Source organism: Lipotes vexillifer, unplaced genomic scaffold (assembly GCF_000442215.2).
Source record: "Lipotes vexillifer unplaced genomic scaffold, Lipotes_vexillifer_v1.1 scaffold1034, whole genome shotgun sequence".
Lineage (NCBI taxonomy): Eukaryota > Metazoa > Chordata > Mammalia > Artiodactyla > Lipotidae > Lipotes > Lipotes vexillifer.
The window spans coordinates 71,617-89,110 of NW_006790288.1; the positions used below are offsets into that span (position 1 = coordinate 71,617).

The 17,494-nt window shown below is 45.8% G+C and overlaps 2 non-coding genes across 2 annotated transcripts; one reads left to right on the plus strand and one right to left on the minus strand.

Moving 5' to 3' along the window:
• The first annotated feature begins 4,042 nt into the window (after window positions 1-4,042).
• On the plus strand, window positions 4,043-4,116 carry TRNAN-GUU (transfer RNA asparagine (anticodon GUU)). The gene has a single exon. It is a non-coding gene; the product is annotated as a tRNA-Asn (tRNA).
• Window positions 4,117-10,804: 6,688 nt separating this feature from the next.
• TRNAV-AAC (transfer RNA valine (anticodon AAC)) lies at window positions 10,805-10,877 on the minus strand. Its single transcript has one exon. It is a non-coding gene; the product is annotated as a tRNA-Val (tRNA).
• Window positions 10,878-17,494: the final 6,617 nt, after the last annotated feature.

Consider the following 17,494-nt stretch of genomic DNA (forward strand, 5'->3'; position numbering starts at 1 on the left):
GAAAGAACTTTGTCTCAAGATTGGGGGGAAAGGGTTTGGGAGGCACCAAGCAATGGGAGGGCAAAGAGAATGCACCCTCAGTGAAGAAATGAAGTCCAGTATTTTGATTTGAATGCTGCAACTTGGTGGTGTTTCCTGACGTAAGCCTCCTACACAAGGCTTTGCTCTGGGTGTGGGTATTTTTTGGTGTGGGAGCAGGTTGTCCTGCCTAATAAAGAGGCCTGTATAAACTTATTTTTAGAACTGGCTTTTCAAAGTCCTTCCCGAGACCCTGCCTGGTGACACCTAGTCTAGCAGTACAGACCAAGGCATTGGTGCTTCAATGGCAGAATTCTCGCCTCCCACTCGGGAGACCTCGATTCCCAACCAAAGCATAGCTTTAGCTGCGGGGCTCTTCCTGGTATAAGGAGCTGAGCTCAACAGGAGTACTTTTGCAGCCCTCTGAAGCCACGAATTGCATTGCGCGCATGCACTAGTGCTACAGGGCAGAAGCCACCTGGCGAGAGTCTGGCTTTGAAGCCCCAAGTGTGTCTGTCTGCTGGATCTCTGCGGTTTGGAATACTTGAAACTGAAACCCTTGTTACTACTTACCCTTTCTCCTATCCTATCCTTGGACTACATCGCACTACGCACTACGGAGTGGGGGATCAAGAAATGTAGGTCACTGAAAGACAGTAGCTGTGATGGGAGAGTCGTCAGGGGCCCAGGAAGGTGGACGCCTGTGGGGAGGAATTCACATGGAGATGAAGGAAGTTGGAGAGCAGGACCTCTGACCTTCCTGGGAAGGTAGGCCCTAGTTTGCTGGTCTTGGTAAAATTAAGAACAAGGATGAGCCCCCAGTGGAGCGGCGCACCCATGAGAAAATCATTTTTATCTTGTCTTTTGGTTTTACACTCCACCACTCCAATCTTCTGGTCAGTAGATCTTTGTTTTTGCATTATTAATACTCATTAGAACTGTTTGAGGATTACCAAAACATCGAGCACATAGCAGAGTTGTCATATTCACTCCTTCTTTGCACACAGTTTCCTCTATTATTTACATCTTGCCTTTTATGTGATACATTTCTTACAATTAATAAACCAATATTGATACATTATTATTAACTAAAGTTCATGGTTTGCATTAAGGTTAACTCTCTTTTACTATCTCTATAGTTTTGCCTTCAATGTCATATAATTAGAATCATACAGTATGCAGTCTTTTCAGACTGGCTTTTCACTTAGTAATATGTGTTTAAGGTTCTTTTGATTATAGTCCATTTCTTTTTATTGCTTAGTATTATTCCATATTTTGTTCAATACATTCACCTATTGAAGGGCATCTTGCCTCCAGTTTGGGGCAATTATTAATAAAGCTGCTTTAAACTTTTGTGTGCAAGTTTATGTGTGGACGTATGTTTTCAACAGATCTCTGTAAATACCTAGGAGGAGCACGATTATTAGATCATATTGTAAGGCTATGTGTCGCTTTTGTAAGAAACTGCCAAACTCTCTCCCTAAATGGCTGTATCATTTTTCATTCCCACAAGCAATGAGTGATGATTTCTGTTGTTCCACAATCTGCTATAGCATTTGGTATTGTTCGTTTTTTGGATTTAACCATTCTAATGGGTGTGTAGTGGTATCCCATTGTTGTTTTCATTTGCAATTCCCTAATGACATAGGATGTTAAGCATTTTTTCATATGCTTCGTTGCCATCTGTATACCTTCTTTGGTGGGATGTCTGTTTAGATCTTTTGCAACTTTTTAAACTGGACTAAAATTTTTTTTCTTATCATTGAGGTTTAAGAGCTCTCTGTGTATTTTAGATACAAGTCCTTTATCAGATACTTGTTTTGCAAATATTTTCTCCCAGTCCGTGTCTTGTCTTTTTGCTCCCTTAACTGTGTCTTTTGCAGAGCAGAGATTTTCATTTTAATGAAGTCCAATTTATCAATTTTTTCTTTCATCAATGGCACTTTTGGTTTCATACCCAAGAAACTTAGTGTCAAGCCCAAGGTCACATAGATTTTCTCCTATGCTATCTTCTGGAAGTTTTATAGTTTAACATGTTCCTTTTAGGTCTATGAACTATTTTGAATTATATTTTGCGAAAAATGTAAAGTCTGTGTCTAGATTTGTCTGAGATTCTCTTGCAGCTTGGCTTCTGCATAGAAATTATGTATGCCTTTAGAAGCACTCAAGAGAAATTGTAGAAGTGAGAAGAAGCAATTTTCTGCAGCTGTTGCTGGTGGCACGTAAGGTTATGGAACCATGAGTGTTTAGACACACCTGTGACTGGCAGCCATATTCTAGTGTCTAGTCACCTTTTTAGTGCTCTTCAGTGACAGTAAATATTCCACTTCTCTATGACCTGCCTCACTGCTCCCCTTCACTCCCACATACTAAAACCTCTAGGATAGAAGGCCATTGGTCTTGCTTTCCTTGCCAATTTCCTGTCCATTGCTCTCTTTCCTTCAGTGGACATTTATTCTCATATCCACAAATAACTAGTAGAATGGCATTCATATGAGCCTTTCCCCAAAGCTGTAGTTTGAAATTACCCAAGTGTCCATCATTTGTGACATGGTTTTACATTAGTGTAATGCTTATCATTCACACCAAAATTAAGGTGTGAGAAACTCAATAACATACATATATATCAAAAACATAATGTTGCTTGTTAATAGCTAGATAGAAAAATTATATATTCATTCACATGAACTTGAAGAAAGGACAAGCCTAATGTGAAGGGATAGACATCAGAGTAATTTACAGTAGCAGGAGATGTACAGCCATTACCTGGAGAGTATCAGAGGGCCGTGCTTGAATGATAAAAATCTTCTGTCGATCCTGGTGATGATCACACATTTCAATAGTTAAATAGCTGCCCATTAATGATTTGTGCACTTTATTCTGTAAACACACGTTAATAATTTCCTTTTAGGATTGGTGGTCGGACGTCAGAAAATCCAGTGTAGACCATGATCGGTTTGCAGTATACTGTAAACTCTTTAAAATCTGTTTTATTTTGTGTAAAACAACATGACTGATGTTTGAAACGTTTGCACCAAAACCCAAAACCAAACAAAATCCCCGTGTGACTAGACCATTTCCTTCGTGGAAGTTACACATAAGACTCATTTAGAGCTTGAACCTGATCTTTAGATATTTTCTCTTAAATGGTGAGACCCGGAGCACATCCAGAGCTCTATAGCCTAGTGCACTGATGAGCTGACCTCCGTTCTCCTTACCTTACTCCGTTTGGACAAGCCAGAGACAACTAAGAGTTGATTTGGTAGATACAACGCAAAAGATGGGGAAAACACTGCTAAAACTCGGACTCGAGCCGAGGTTGCTGCGGCCACAACGCAGAGTACTAAACACTATACGACCACAGCGCGCCACCATGCTGGCAGTCAACTGCACTCTTGCTCTTCTCATTTTGACATAAATCGTTCCAGTTACTGCTCTGCTTTGTTGTTGGTTAACGGCAGGCACTCCTGATTTTCCTTCACATCTTCCCTCCGTTATCCCCTCCCAATTCTGATGCATTTCTCATCTCCCCTGTGTCCAGCCCTTGTCTCTGCACTGCCTTCCAGGAGGTTATCTTTGCTTTGTCCTTGCCTCCCCTGCTTCATTCCCGCCTCTTTATATTTCCCTTTTGATCAACCCTCCCCAACCCCTGCTTTCCGGTTCCCGCGGCCAAGCCCAGATGGTCGAGTGAAGACGGAGCAAACGGGGAGCCATCACGAAGCCCACGGGGCGTTCAGCTTTCCTTGGACCCCACTCGGCTCAGGCGGGTAGGGTCGCGACCCCCGGCGTCTCCGGGGAGCTGGCAACTGCGGCGGGTGTGGAGCAAGGCGCGGCGGGGACCCTCTGCTCCCTTCTGCCTTCGGAATTCCCCTACGCACGGCTTTCCCACGGAACGAACGCGCTGCGTCGACTCCACGTCTCCGGTTGTCCGAAGCTTGGAGCCAGCTCGTCGGTCCTGCGAAAGGCGGATTTGCTCTCTATGGAGATGAGGTGGGGGAGGGGAGAGAGAGGGCAATTTGCAGGTGTCTCTGTGGCGCAATCGGTAAGCGCGTTCGGCCGTTAACTGAAATGTTGTTGGTTCGAGCCCACCCAGGGACGGGCCTTGTCGTTTTAGAGTGTAAAGGGTTTGCGGTTGTTTCTACCCTGTACATTGCTCTAAAAGTGCAGAAGCCCTCCATTACCCTTTTGTCCCCCAGGTCTTATGCACAACAGGAGGACGTAAGCCGAGATCATCACTGATCCTCACAGAAGAGCTCTGGAGGAAAACAGGTCACTTGGAATCCAGGATTCCTCATCTCATCGTTATCTTCTGGGTTCCTTTTAGCAATGAAGTTTCTTCCATTGTTTGTTTGTACTAGTATTTATTGAACCTTTCCACATAAATTTGAAATTAATTTGGTCCTATGCTTTTTTTTTAACAAATAAAAAATCATTCGTGTGCACATGTCTATAAGGTAGAGTTCTGGAAGAGCAACTGCTCTATCATAGTATTTATATGGTTTTGTATATGGTTCCATTCTCTCACCTTCGTTGGCTTATTAGCTATAACTCTTTCTTTCGCTATTTTAGCGACTGCTTTAGGCTTTACAGCGTACCTCGGTAACCTACCACAGCCCACCTGCCAGCGATGCCACACCTCTTCACATTTCTCCCCTGCCGGCCTTTATGCTATTGTCATACATTTTACTCTGCATATGTTATAAACCCCACAATCCATCGTTGTTACTTTTCGTTAAACTGTCCCATGTTTTTTAAAAGATTTAAATAGTAATGATAATACCAATAATAAAAATAAATGTTGTATATTTTTCCTGCAGATGCCATTTTAGTTGTCTTTACATCCAGATTTCCATCTGGTGTGAGTTTCCTTTTTCCTGGAGGACTCCTTTAACATTTCTTGTAGTGTGGGTCTGCTGGTGATGAAGTCTTTCAACATTTGTATGTCTGTAAATTTTTCACCCTTATTTTTCAAAGACTCTTTGGAGGGAAGAAGCATAGAATTCTACGTAAACTTTTTCCCCCCTCAGTCATTTAAAGATGTTGCTTCACTATCTTCTTATATCCACTGCTTCTGATGAGAAATATGATATAATCTTTATTTTTTTCTGTATGCAGCATGTCTTATTCTCCTGGCTTCTTTTGAGATTCCTTCTTTTTCAATGGATTTGAGCAGTTTAATTATGACGTGTTAGGTGTGGTTTTCTTCACGTTCCTTGTGTTAGGGTTCATTTGGCTCCTTGGATCAGTGGGTTTATAATTTTAATTATGATTGGAATGTTTTCTGTCATTGTTTCTTCAAAAATATTTTTTTCTGGGCTTGCCTGATGGCGCAGTGGTTGAGAGTCCGCCTGCTGATGCAGGGGACGTGGGTTCGTGCCGCGTAGCGGCTGGGGGCGTGGGCCATGGCCGCTGGGCCTGCGCGTTCGGAACCTGTGCTCTGCAGCGGGAGAGGCCACAGCAGTGAGGGGCCCGCGTACCGGGAAAAAAAAATTTTTTTCTTCCATAAAATTTCCCCCCCCCGCAAGTGTTTTCAGGGACTCCAATTATATTAGGTCTTTTAAAGTTGCCCTACCCTTCACTTATGCATGCTCATTAAAAAAATTTTTTTGACTGTGAATTTCATTTTGGATATTTTAAAATTGTGGCTTTGTGTTCCACAGTCTTTTTTTTTTTTCTTTTCTGCAATGTCTCATCTGTTGTTAATTCTAGCTGGTGAATATATTATCCCAGACATTATATTTTTCATCTCTGAAGTTTGATTCTCAACTTTTGTATATGTTCTACATCTCTACTTAACTGTTTGGACATATGTAACACAGTTATAATAACTATTTTAATATCCTCTCTACTAATTTTAAATTATATCAATTTTGGTTCAGTTTTGATTGATTGATTATTCTCCTCCTTATGGGACATGTTTTCCTGCCTCTTTGCATGGTCGGTATTCTTTGATTGGATGCCAGACCTTGTCAGAGTTTCCCTTTTGGGAAACTGGCTATTTTGACATTCCTGTGAAACTTGAGATTCATTCTGGAGAACAGTTAAGTGACTTGTAATCAGTTTAATGCCTTTAGATCTTTTATGATTTCTAGGTAGATCAGTCTAGGACTGAGTGTTCCCACTAGTGAGGCAAACTTCCTGAGGGCTCTTGCCAATGGCCGATGAATGATGAGTAGTCCAGTATGGCTGGTGGGATTGAGTAAGATTTTCTGCCCTGTGTGAGCACCAGGCACAGTTCCATGATCTTTTCAGAATTTTCTTTCCTTGGCTTCATGCAGTTTCTCTGCAAGTAGACCCTGATCAGAACTCTGCTGTCTACCTGAGGAAAATCTTCATATGTCTGGATTCTCTCTTCCATCTCTCTCATCACTGGATCTTTGTCCTATGGACTTCAGCTACCTTGCTCTCCACAGACTCTCAGCTTTATCTCCTCTAACGAGGACTTAGCCTCAGATCCTACTCTTCATGCCCAGCTTTGAATCTCTCTGAAAGCAGTAAGCGGGGCCAATGGTAGGGCTCACCTTGTTTGTTTCTCGCCTTTGTTGCCTGATTTCCAGTATCTGGAAAACTAGCCTTTCATGTCTTTTTTTCTTTTGCTTTTCTTGGGGGCAGGGGAGAATGGGAGGGTGAGATTTCAAGCAAGAGGGTAAATATACAATAATTTCTGTCACTCCACATTTGCCAGAAGCTGAAGGCATCTTTTTAGATGTTCCTAGTTTGGCTTCAGTAGGAGTTGTGCTTATTTATATTCCAATGTATTATTCCAGCTTGATGAAAGACCCTTTTTCTTGCCAGCACAACAAGCTTTGTACATCTATCTGATATTCTAAGAAGGGGAGTGGTGCCCTCTGGGCTCAACTAAGCAAGAAATACAACAGAAAGACAATGTGGACATTACCCAGAGACACCTACTGCATATGTTCAGCAACTAAACCTCCAAGATGTTTAGAAAGTCTTCCAACAATTGTAATTGTTTTCAGAGGTGACCTACATAATTGGGTCCAGAGAAGACTGATTAGAATGACCTGAGATTGCTTCCTGCCAAGTAGCTTATTGATTGGAGGTGGGGAAACCATTGGTCTCAGACAGTTGTTCCTCTTCCCTTTCCTATGTGAATTGCATTTTTGCCTTTGTTGAATGCACACAATCTAATGACTGTGTGCATCCTATACCAGGGTGAACTAGCATACTGATAACTGTCACTATGTAATTCCTTGACAGTGTTTGGCTATTTTGGAAAAAAACAAATTACCCCATTTGAGACAAATCATTAGAACCAACAGAATCCTACTGCTGATAATGCATCAAGTGCAGACCTGGACACAAAGAGTTATTGGCTCACCTTCCCTTGGTTCTTCTGTTGAATCTCATGAGCATAATTGAGCTCTTTGGCTTTTACACACTAAATATGGTTCTTGAACGATCACTCTCTCTCTCAATCTCTCTCTCTCTCTCTCTCTCTCTCTCTCTCTCTCTCTCTCTCTCTGTATTTGTCTGTCTCTCTCTCTCTGTCTTGTCAGTCTGTCTCTCTCTGTCCCTCATACTCTAGACTGCCCCCAATTTTACCCACTTTTCTCTCCTCCTCTTCTGCTTTCCAGGATCTCTCATTAGAATGCCTTCAATCACTGAGCACATATTAGGGGCTTACTAAATGCCAGGACCTACTCTAGGAGAGATACTGCACAGTGAGCAAACCCAAGTTCCCTGCCCTGCTGAGCCCACATCTGGAGGCATCCAAAAAAAAAAAAAAGTGTGGCAGGAGCACAACAGCTTGGCACTGTGTCCTTTTCAGGTGTGTCCTCCCACCCCTCTCCCGGGGCACTAACAGTGAAAAAGAAGACAAGGAAAGCCTACCAAAGAACGGGAAAAGGGTGATTCATGATCTAGAAGGCAGGTAACAAAGGACAACCCCCTACACAAATTTTTAAAAAATAAAAACACTTCAGGAAAACAGCAAGTATCAAGTAACAGCTCCTTAATTCCTGGAGCAGACATTGCATGTGTTTTACACTTCTTAAAAATGACAGTGTTGGCCATGCTCACAAACATCCCTTAAAGTACTGACATTTCCTCTTAACCTGTTACCATATGGCCACTTTATAATTTATAAAAATATGAGGCAAATTACTGAAAAATGGTAGGTGGAATAATTAACACAGTTACTTCTAGAATTATAAGACAATCTCCATTTAAAAGATGTCAACACATATTTTTAAATCTTATAAACTTAAATATTTATGGAATTTAAGTTTGCTTATTGGACCAGTAAAAGTAATATAGCAAAATTAGACAGTTCAGTGTCATTAGGATTTTGAAGAGAAAATAAATCTGAGACTTTTACAAAAATAGAACTGGAGTTCTTTGCTACCAATATTTTCTTCATTATTAAAAGAAAATAGCTCTTAGAAATTATTAAACTGGTGAGATGCATACAAGGAGTCATCTTTATAAGTATGACATGACAAAAACATTGTCTATGCCATTATATGTCAATTATTAGAATTCTTTAAAGTCTTTAAAAGTGTTTTGTTTTTGTTTTGTTTTCTTTTTTGTTTTTGTTTTTGTTTTTTTACCTAGCACTGAAGACCACAAATTTACCCAGAGCTAAACTTCCCCCAACCCCCTGCCCCAAGTTACATGTCACCAAGAAAGAGAGTTCAAGAACAAAACCCAACCCATGGATGTCATCCCCTGGGATCCTGTAACTAGAAGCTCAGTGACTACCCCACTTTGGAGAGAGGCACAATGGAATATGTTCTGCAAACCAGGATGCCTCTGTCTGCTTGGACTAGGACTGGACCCTGGACCAGGTCAAGGCCAAGACAAGACTAAGTACCATTATCACAGGGCAGCCACCCCGCTGACAGCACCCATGCAGACAATTCTGGGAAGCTCTTGGGAACTTTCCCTCTCCCTTTAATGTATTTACCACCTGCTCCACTCATCCTCCCACCACAGGAAAGATCTTTCACCTTTCTGTCCAGTCAGAGCCCTTTACGCTCCCTGCAGGGCACAGAGAGCCAGGTAAGCGCCAAGGGGGCAGCTGCACGTCCCTGACGATTACTCCCAAGGTAGGTGGTTCTACAACTCAGATTGACCCAAGACCTCACTGGCCACCAAGGGAACCAGGAGGAGTCTGGAGGGCAGCCGGTCCGGGGGGATTCCTACAAGCACAGAGCATGCCTGGTCTGTACTTGGGGGAGAGCCAAATAAAACACCGCCTGAAGCTTCTCTACAAGCCTAAAGAGAACAGATTCCAGGTTTCTGAAGTGGCAAGAGGGGCCTCCTCACGAAGACAAATCTTCCTCCTGTCCTTGGAGGACAGGTCCCGCAGAAGCTGGTTTTGAAGGAGATGCCAAAGGAAAGGAGCAACAGTGGCCTAACCAGTGATCTTGAGTTGAGATGTCTGTAAGTTACTCTCAGATAGTGCAGCAAATCATGTATATGGAGAGAGAGTGAGAAAGCAAGCGTGGGAAAATGTTAACTGTGAGATTAGGTACAGAATAGACAATGTTAGTATTTCAAAATTTTTGTATATTTAAAAGGTTTTATGTTTTTGTTTTCTTAACGAGTTTTTCGAAGTTAAGCCCCAGGTTCTCTTTGGATGAAAACTCCATATGTGAGACACTAGGTTTCTGAAATAAAGGAAGAAAAGAGTGGAGGGCACAAGCCCTGGTGGTTCATCACATTTCCCCTCCCCCACATGGAGGGTGCCTGGCAATAGGAACCCTGAGGAGGGTCTTGCATCGCCCTTCTGGCAAACTACCTCTGTCTGGGAAGAGGAAGATTTAGCGCGATTTAGAGCTTTCCTGACCTAGAATCGAATCCGGGCCGCAGCAGTAAAATGCCAAATTGTAGCTACCAGGCAACCAGACATAACAAACCTCCTAATCTGGCTTCTCCAGTCGAAAACTGTAAGAGTAAGGTTAGAGTTTTGAGAATGGCAGAGCAGAAAATGAGGCGATTCCCAGCGGCCTGCGGCTGAATGCAGCTGTGCAGGGCTCCCAGCCCTTGCCCTGCTGCTCATCACCTTTCACCTCTCCTGTGCTGGGCGACGCTTTGGGCTCTGAGACCAGGCCACAAGGTAAGTGGCTGGGTTCCATCCTGGTCTAGCTTTAGCGCTGTGTGCGGCAGAGCCAAGGTCATGCTCTCTTTCTGAACCTCAGTTTCCTTATGTGTCAGGTGCTGACTTGGCTCTCAGCAGCTGATGAGCGATTCCATCTACTTCCTGATCTCTGAGCTCACTACAGGGGCTCTCCTGATAATGGCACATGTAAGGACTCCTTTACGTGCCCCTACCAGCTGCAATTCTGGAGCCTGAAATTCACCTACGTGTCTTTGGGTCGAGCACCCGGTGCGGAGTTGGGTCGGTCTCTTTTGTTCTGTCACGCAAATCAACGTGTTCCGCAAGTGTGCTGAGGTGGGGTAAGCAAGTGAGCTTCACAGGGATAAACTTCTTGTTTCCAGAGACAAAATACGTGTCAGCGTGTAGAGGAGATTTATAGGCGCCACGAGAAGGTGAGGGGATTTCCAAATGTAAAGATAACCTTAACTTGGCTTTGTCCTGTGCCCTTCTTGGTCTGTCTGTGGCCTTGTCTTCAAAGTGACACAGAGCAGACAAAGGAGGGATGGTTGCTACTGCTGAGTAGGCTTTCAGGCAATAAGGGAACTCCTCCTGTATTTCGGGGGGATAAAAATACAGCTGCACGCGCTACCTCAATCCACCCCACTCGCCCTGTTTTTTGGTGTTTAAACGTGAATGTTAAGTTTCAGAAAAGAATCCACGTGTTTCCGCCTGGTTTCGAACCAGGGACCTTTCGCGTGTTAGGCGAATGTGATAACCACTACACTACGGAAACAGCTCTGTCTCAAACCCTTAATGACACATCCAAGAACTGTGTCTCTTGCCACAACCGGCCACAAATATTTTCGAAAGCAAAGGACCCTGGGAGCACAGGCGAGCCCTCAGGTAAGGAGACTGCAGCTCCCGAGAGGCCTTAGTCTAGGGTTCCTCGCCTCCCACGAAGCGAGGTCCCTGGGGCCCCCACAGCTTCACTTCCCAATCCCACATCCAATACACAGTTATGCACCGAGTGCAGGGGTCGCCCCCGCGGACTCTCCAGCTCCCGGAAGCCTCAGGAGCCGGGGGTTAGGTGAGCCTGAGCCCCAGGTGACCTCGCATCCCAGCAGCGTGGACACCACCCCTCCAAGGCTGCGGACCCGCGCCTCGGTGGCCCTTTTCACGGCGCAGGCGGTCAGTGCTCTGGGCTCTGGGAAATGATCGATGCTTCGAATCCACCCGGGAACCATAGGACCCGCCTTCCCCTCCCTCCCCTCCCTCCCCTCCCTCACCTCCCCTCTGCTCCTTCCTCGAAAGCCCGTTCGTAACAGCCCTTCTCTGGCGTCTCCCGGCAAAGGGGCTTCCTCAGGTTCCTGCCGCCGTGGCTTATTCTAGTCGTGTAGTTGAAGTCCAGTACTTTAATCACACTTTCACGCTTAGCAGGAACCGTAGCAAAGGCTGACGTCTCAGGTCATTTGGCTGTTGGAAAAACATCGAGCGTCAACGCAGGCCGAGCCGCGCTTCCCGGCCTGTATTGACTTCGTTTGAAGACCAGGCCCAGCAGAAAGCCGCGGAGGACGCAGGCGCGGTCCACGCCGATCTCACGGCTGTTCATTCCTCCCTCATCGTACTTGACATTCTTCTTGAGGAACAGTTTTGTTTTACCTTTTACAATGTCTGAAACGTCTTTTATTTGCCTTTTATAATTTTCCAGTTCAACAGGCCATGGAGAGCGAATTTTAACCTAGGAAGACAAAGAGGTAAAGGCGGTTTTCCCAGAAAGCCGGTGTCTGGGGGGGGGGTTTCGTGTTCAACTCACAGCACACGGCCAGCAGGCTGACAACTTTGTTTTTGCTGAAAGACTTTAATGCAACGTTGTCTGTCTGTGTGTCTGTGTCTCCCTGTCTGGTTTCCTTTAAAAGTAAAGCTTTACAATCTTGGGGAAGCATGTGCCATTTTCTCCAGTGGTTGTTTTCCTTCTTTCTTATTGTGGCGGTCATCGCGTTTCCTTCACACGTGAGGTTCAAGTGCTGCGACCCCGAGGAAGGCGCGGGCAGCGTGCGCACTGACCCCCAAGCCGCGGGGCTCTGCCTTGTTCCGCGTCGACTCCAAGTGCCGTCGAGGGTGCGACCGGACTGCAGCATCCTCGCCAGCGCTGGAGGGCTGAGTCCCCAAAGAGGCGGACTTGAAAATAGCTTTAGATCAGGACATTTCGTGAGATTTCCCCCCTCTTCCCTCCCCTCCATGTTCCAGTTTTCACCTGCCACGCGCAGCCAGAGGAACGGAATCGCCGTCTTTCGGTCGCGTCTGGCGCGCTGCCGTCCCACGTGGACAGGACGAGGGGGCGGTCGTCCTTTCCCCGACAGGGGCGGAGGGACAGCGGGCCCCCGAAGGACCACAAACACACACCTGAGCCGCTGGGGCCCGCAAACCCGATCAGGCGGCCCCTGGAGCCTCCCTGCAGCCGCAAGGGAAGGCGCGGGGCTCCAGAGCCGAGGAGAGAAGCTCGCTGAGGGCACCCGGCCCCGGCCCTGGCCTCGAGGACGGGCCCGGAAGAGGGACGCAGCCCAGGAGAAAGCGCAAGGGTCGCCCAACGCCCCCATTCGAAGTTCAGGGTGAGGGAGCCGAGCGTTACACTGATTTCCCCGCCTTTATCAGGAGAGTCGTTTGCCCAAGTCCAGAGTCGCCAAAAGGAGGGACTGTGTAGGCCAAAGTCCACCTGGACTGAGAAGCGAACACGAAGTCCTAACTAACTGCATGTGGGGTCTGAGGAAAACGCTGCGTGAGAGACAACTCTTGGTCGGAGCCTTAGGACCTGGAGTTGGCGTCATCTAAGGCGGGAGGACGGCAGGCGCCGCAGGTAGTGAGGGGAAGACCCGGAATCCAGGTCTGGGTGCGCAGCCTCGTTTGAAAGCGTTTACCGTCCAGCCGTCCCCGATCCTGCATCCGCCGGGAGTCTTTTATGGTGTTGGGGATCCCGGGGTCCCAACCCGCGCGCCTCCCGTCCTGTCTCTACAGCTCCTGCCCCGGCGGCCTGCTCTCCACACGCGGTCGCCTGGCAAAGGCGCGGCTCCAGGGCAGTTCTGAGGTGCGGCCCAGACGGGGCAAATCGCTCGGGGCTTGCGGCCCCGGCGGGCCTCGCGGGCGCGTCCACTGTCCCGCAGAGCGCTCGGCTTTTCGCGTGGGGCTCCTCTTTTGGAGAAAGCAGGGAGGGAACGTTCTTCGGGTACAGTTCCTTGGAGGGAGGTGCGGCACTCAGAACAGGAGGGCGGGAGATAGCACACACTCATTATAGGCTTCCTAGAGTCACTTAACAAAGGGCTTGCGTACAACTGCTTGGTGGTCTCTTGGCTAGAATTCGGCGTTTTTACCGTTGCTATCTTGGTTCGATCTCAGTGAGGGAAGTTTTTTTGTGCGTGTGTGGCATCTCAGCACACAGCAATCTTCACTTCCTCCTCACAAGTGTTATGTGCCCCAAGGCGCAGATGCAGTAGATCTCTGCATTGAATCCTTAAGTCAGTGAGGTCTGGACCTAGGGTCCAAGGCATCTCCCAGGCTGGGAGAAGGGGGATATGATGAACAGCCTTGGCAGCCCCTTGCAGGATTCCTATCATCACTTACAAATGCAGAGTGCACAGCTCCCTGGTGGTCTAGTGTCTAGGATTCAGCGCTTTCATCGCTGTGTCCCGGGTTCGATTCCCGATCAGAGAAGCTCGCTTTTTAAGTGTCACACGCAGCCGCCTTTACTTCTTCCGCAGAAGTGTGCTGTGCCCCAACGTCCAGATGCGTTAAAGTCTCTGCACAGAATCCTGAGGCCATTGAGGTTGGTCCCCAGGGTCCAAGGCATCTCCCACGCGGGGAGAGGGGAGATGTGATGAGCAGCCTGGGCACTCCCTCGCCTCCACTCCTCCCATCATCTCAGATACCTACAGCTTCACTTCCAGTGTCCATCTAAAGAGAACTTGGGACTTGAGTACCAATTACTCCTTAAAAAAACAAACAAAAAATCCTACTCTGAAACCTCTGAAAATTTGCAAGAATAGTAACATATGTTCTTCACCTAAATGCACCATTTAACAATTCCTCACATTTGCTTTCTGACTCTCTCTCCATGTACATGACTTGCTACACCATTTGAGAGTAACTTGCAGACATCTCAACTCAAGATCACTGTTTGAGCCGCTGTCGCTCCCTTCCTTCGTCTCCCTCAAAACCAGCTTCTGTGGTACCTGTCCTCCAAGGCCAAGGGAGGATTTTGTCCTGGCAAGGAGGCCCCTCTTGACCTGTTCTCTGCAGGCCATAAGAAGCTTCAAGTGGAAATTTATTTGGCTCTCCCTGACAGTGCAGGCCAGAATGGCGTTGAGCTTTTAGGAACACAACTAGGCTGTAATCCGTCCCCGGAACCCGCTGCCCTGCAGACTCTGCTTGGTTGCCTTGGTGGGCAGTGGGGTCTTGGGTCAGTCTGAGTGCTAGAACTGCCTACCTTGGGAGGCACCCTTCAGGGAAGTGCAGCTGCCCCCTTGGCTCTTGCCTGGATCTCTGTGCCCTGCCAGGATATCATTTTACTCATTTTTTTTGTTTATAATATTTTTTATGCATACAGTATTATATTTCAACTTCTGTATACACTACGGTGTGCTCACCATCAAAGATTTACTTTCCATCTCTTGCCATACAGTTGACTCCCTTTACTCACTTCTCCCTCCCCCCTCCACTCTTCCTCTGGTAACCATTGCCCTGTTTTTGTACCTATGTGTTTGTTTTTGTATGGTTCAGCTTGTTCATTTATTTTAAAATTTAAAAAAATTCCACATGTGGTGAAATCACATGGTATTTGTCTTTCTTCAAATGACTTATTTCACTTAGCATAATACCCTCAAGTCTATACATGTTGTAGCAAATGGCAAGATTTCACCTTTTTTTTTTAAGGCTGAGAAATTACATGGCTGCCAAACCTCTAAGCATTCCCGTGATTTGTCAGTATGAAATACCTTCATTTCTTTCTGATTTAATGGTTTGTTCTGCTGTCTGAATGTCTTATGCTCATGGGTATGTGCCAGGTGACTATAAGCTAATAAAGGTGATCAACACAGCACCTTCTATGTTTATGGGCTTAATAAATAAACTACTAATTATAACAGTGCACAGACTCCCCTGTGGCTGTGAGGCAGGGTGAGGAAAGGGGAGCAATATCAAGACAGTTATATCTGGAACAAAGCAGAGTTCAAAGTGCCCACAGCACATAGCCATAGAAGGGGCTGGCAGTATGACAACTATGTTTTTCCAGATTCTCCAAAAAGCAAATGCTGAGCAGGATTAAATATACAAGGACTATATTAGGGAAAATACCTATGTGAAAGGAAATAGGAAGGTACTTAGGAAGGATGGGAGACACCTTAGAATATGAAGCAAATCTGACTCTGAATAAGGAAGACAGGGAGAGAAAGTGTCCAAGACTGCCTGCCATGAAGTCTAAATTCATCAAAGTTATTGTGGAGTCACTGAGCCAAAGTCAGCCAACAGAGAGTCCTATGTCTCCCAGGAATGGGTCTGCCTTTGCATCCTCACTGCACTCAGCTACTGGCAGGGAGCAGCCCATGGGAGATGTGGCCCCAGATATAGATTTTAAAGCATAGCTGGGTCCTTCAGTCAATTAAGATCTATGTATTACAAAGGTCTATAAGGCAAATTATCATGGCCATCATAGCAGCCAAACCCAGAATAGATGTAAGACTACACAAAAGTACTAGTGATTGGCAAGTATGGGGAACAGAAATAAGTACAGTGGTAGAACTGTCACCTCTCCTTCCAGTTCTGTGAAAGCTACTGTCACTCACCTTTTGTTCTACCTTCAGTTTGAGCTATAAGTGGCAATAATGAATAAGTGGACCCAAGAGCCACAGATGTGATTACTTCTGTGCCCTGGGCTGATCTCATGAGACAAGTCATCTTGTTGACAGCATCTTGATTAAAACTATTCTTTTTCTAGTAAGTACGGCATTGTTTCTTGCTCAAGCCTGCATGGAATATAAGCATGTACAACAGTTACTGAGACAGAGGGCTGGCTCACATTGTGGAAGGCAAGGAGAGCAGGAAGAATGGATGCAGGGAAGACATAACTAAACACTACTATATATATATATATATATATATATATATATATATATATTTTTTTTTTTTTTTTTTTTTTTTGGCTGTGTTTGGTCTTCGTTGCTGTGCGCAGGCTTTCTCTAGTTGAGGTGAGCAGGGGCTACTCTTTGGTGCGGTGTGCAGGCTTCTTGTTGTGGCTTCTCTTGCTGCAGAGCACGGGCTGTAGGTGCGCAGGCTTCAGTAGCTGTGGCACGCGGGCTCAGTAGTTGTGGCTCACGGGCTCTAGAGCTCAGGCTCAGTAGTTGTGGCGCACGGGCTTAGTTGCTCCGCGGCATGTGGGATCTTCCCTGGTCAGAGCCACTGCGCCACCAGGAAAGCCAACTATATTTTTTTTAAAAAGAAACTTGGGAATTCCCTGGTGGTCCAGTGGTTAGGACTCTGTGCTTTCACTGCTGAAGGCCTGGGTTCGACCCCTGGTTGGGGAACAAAGATCCCACAAGCTGCGTGGCACAGGTCCCCCCCCATCCCCACCCCTACCTCCCCAAAAAACTAAATATGTAAGGAGATTGTGTTGCTGAGGGCAGTATCCACATTTCTTTTGAAGACAGGGGAGATTAGATTGAGAAAGAATACTGAAAGAATAAGAGAAGGGCTAAGAATGCCCTCCTGAGAAAGCAAAGAAGATTGAGCCCAGAGGGATGTGATAATGCAAAAAATGGACGCACACCACATGGAATAATCATGCATGTGAAAGCACTTTGTACATTTCAATGTACCCCCAAACAGAAGAGATAGATCTTAAATATAATGAATATGCATTGCCATTAATTCAGTGATTCTTATGTTGCTTGGCATTATCTCACTATCTCACTCACTTAATGCTTCCAGCAACCACATGAGGTAGATTTTTTATTATGGTGTTAGAAATGAGGAATTTGGGACTGGCTTAAATACCTGAGAGCCTACATTGTTTGCCTAAAGCAAAAACCAAAAAAGTAGTGGCAAATCAGAACCTCCTGCAAATAGTGGGGACAAGCAGCTGTAATTAATACAGTAAAGGCTCATGACATCTTATTTGAATCTTTGGGGCCAGATGTTTTTAAGATGTCGGAATTTGTTATTCTTTTAGGAAAATAATATAAAGCACAGCCTTTATATTACACAACCCCTCCAGTGAGTACTGGGATTGTATCCCACAATCAAATACATATACTGGATTCTAAAAATATAGGCATCACTTGTCTTGCCCTAGTCACTTCCAGCTCATGAAATGAGGGTCACTTCATTTGGAGTCTTTATCTGGAAGGACATTCATCCTGGAAATAC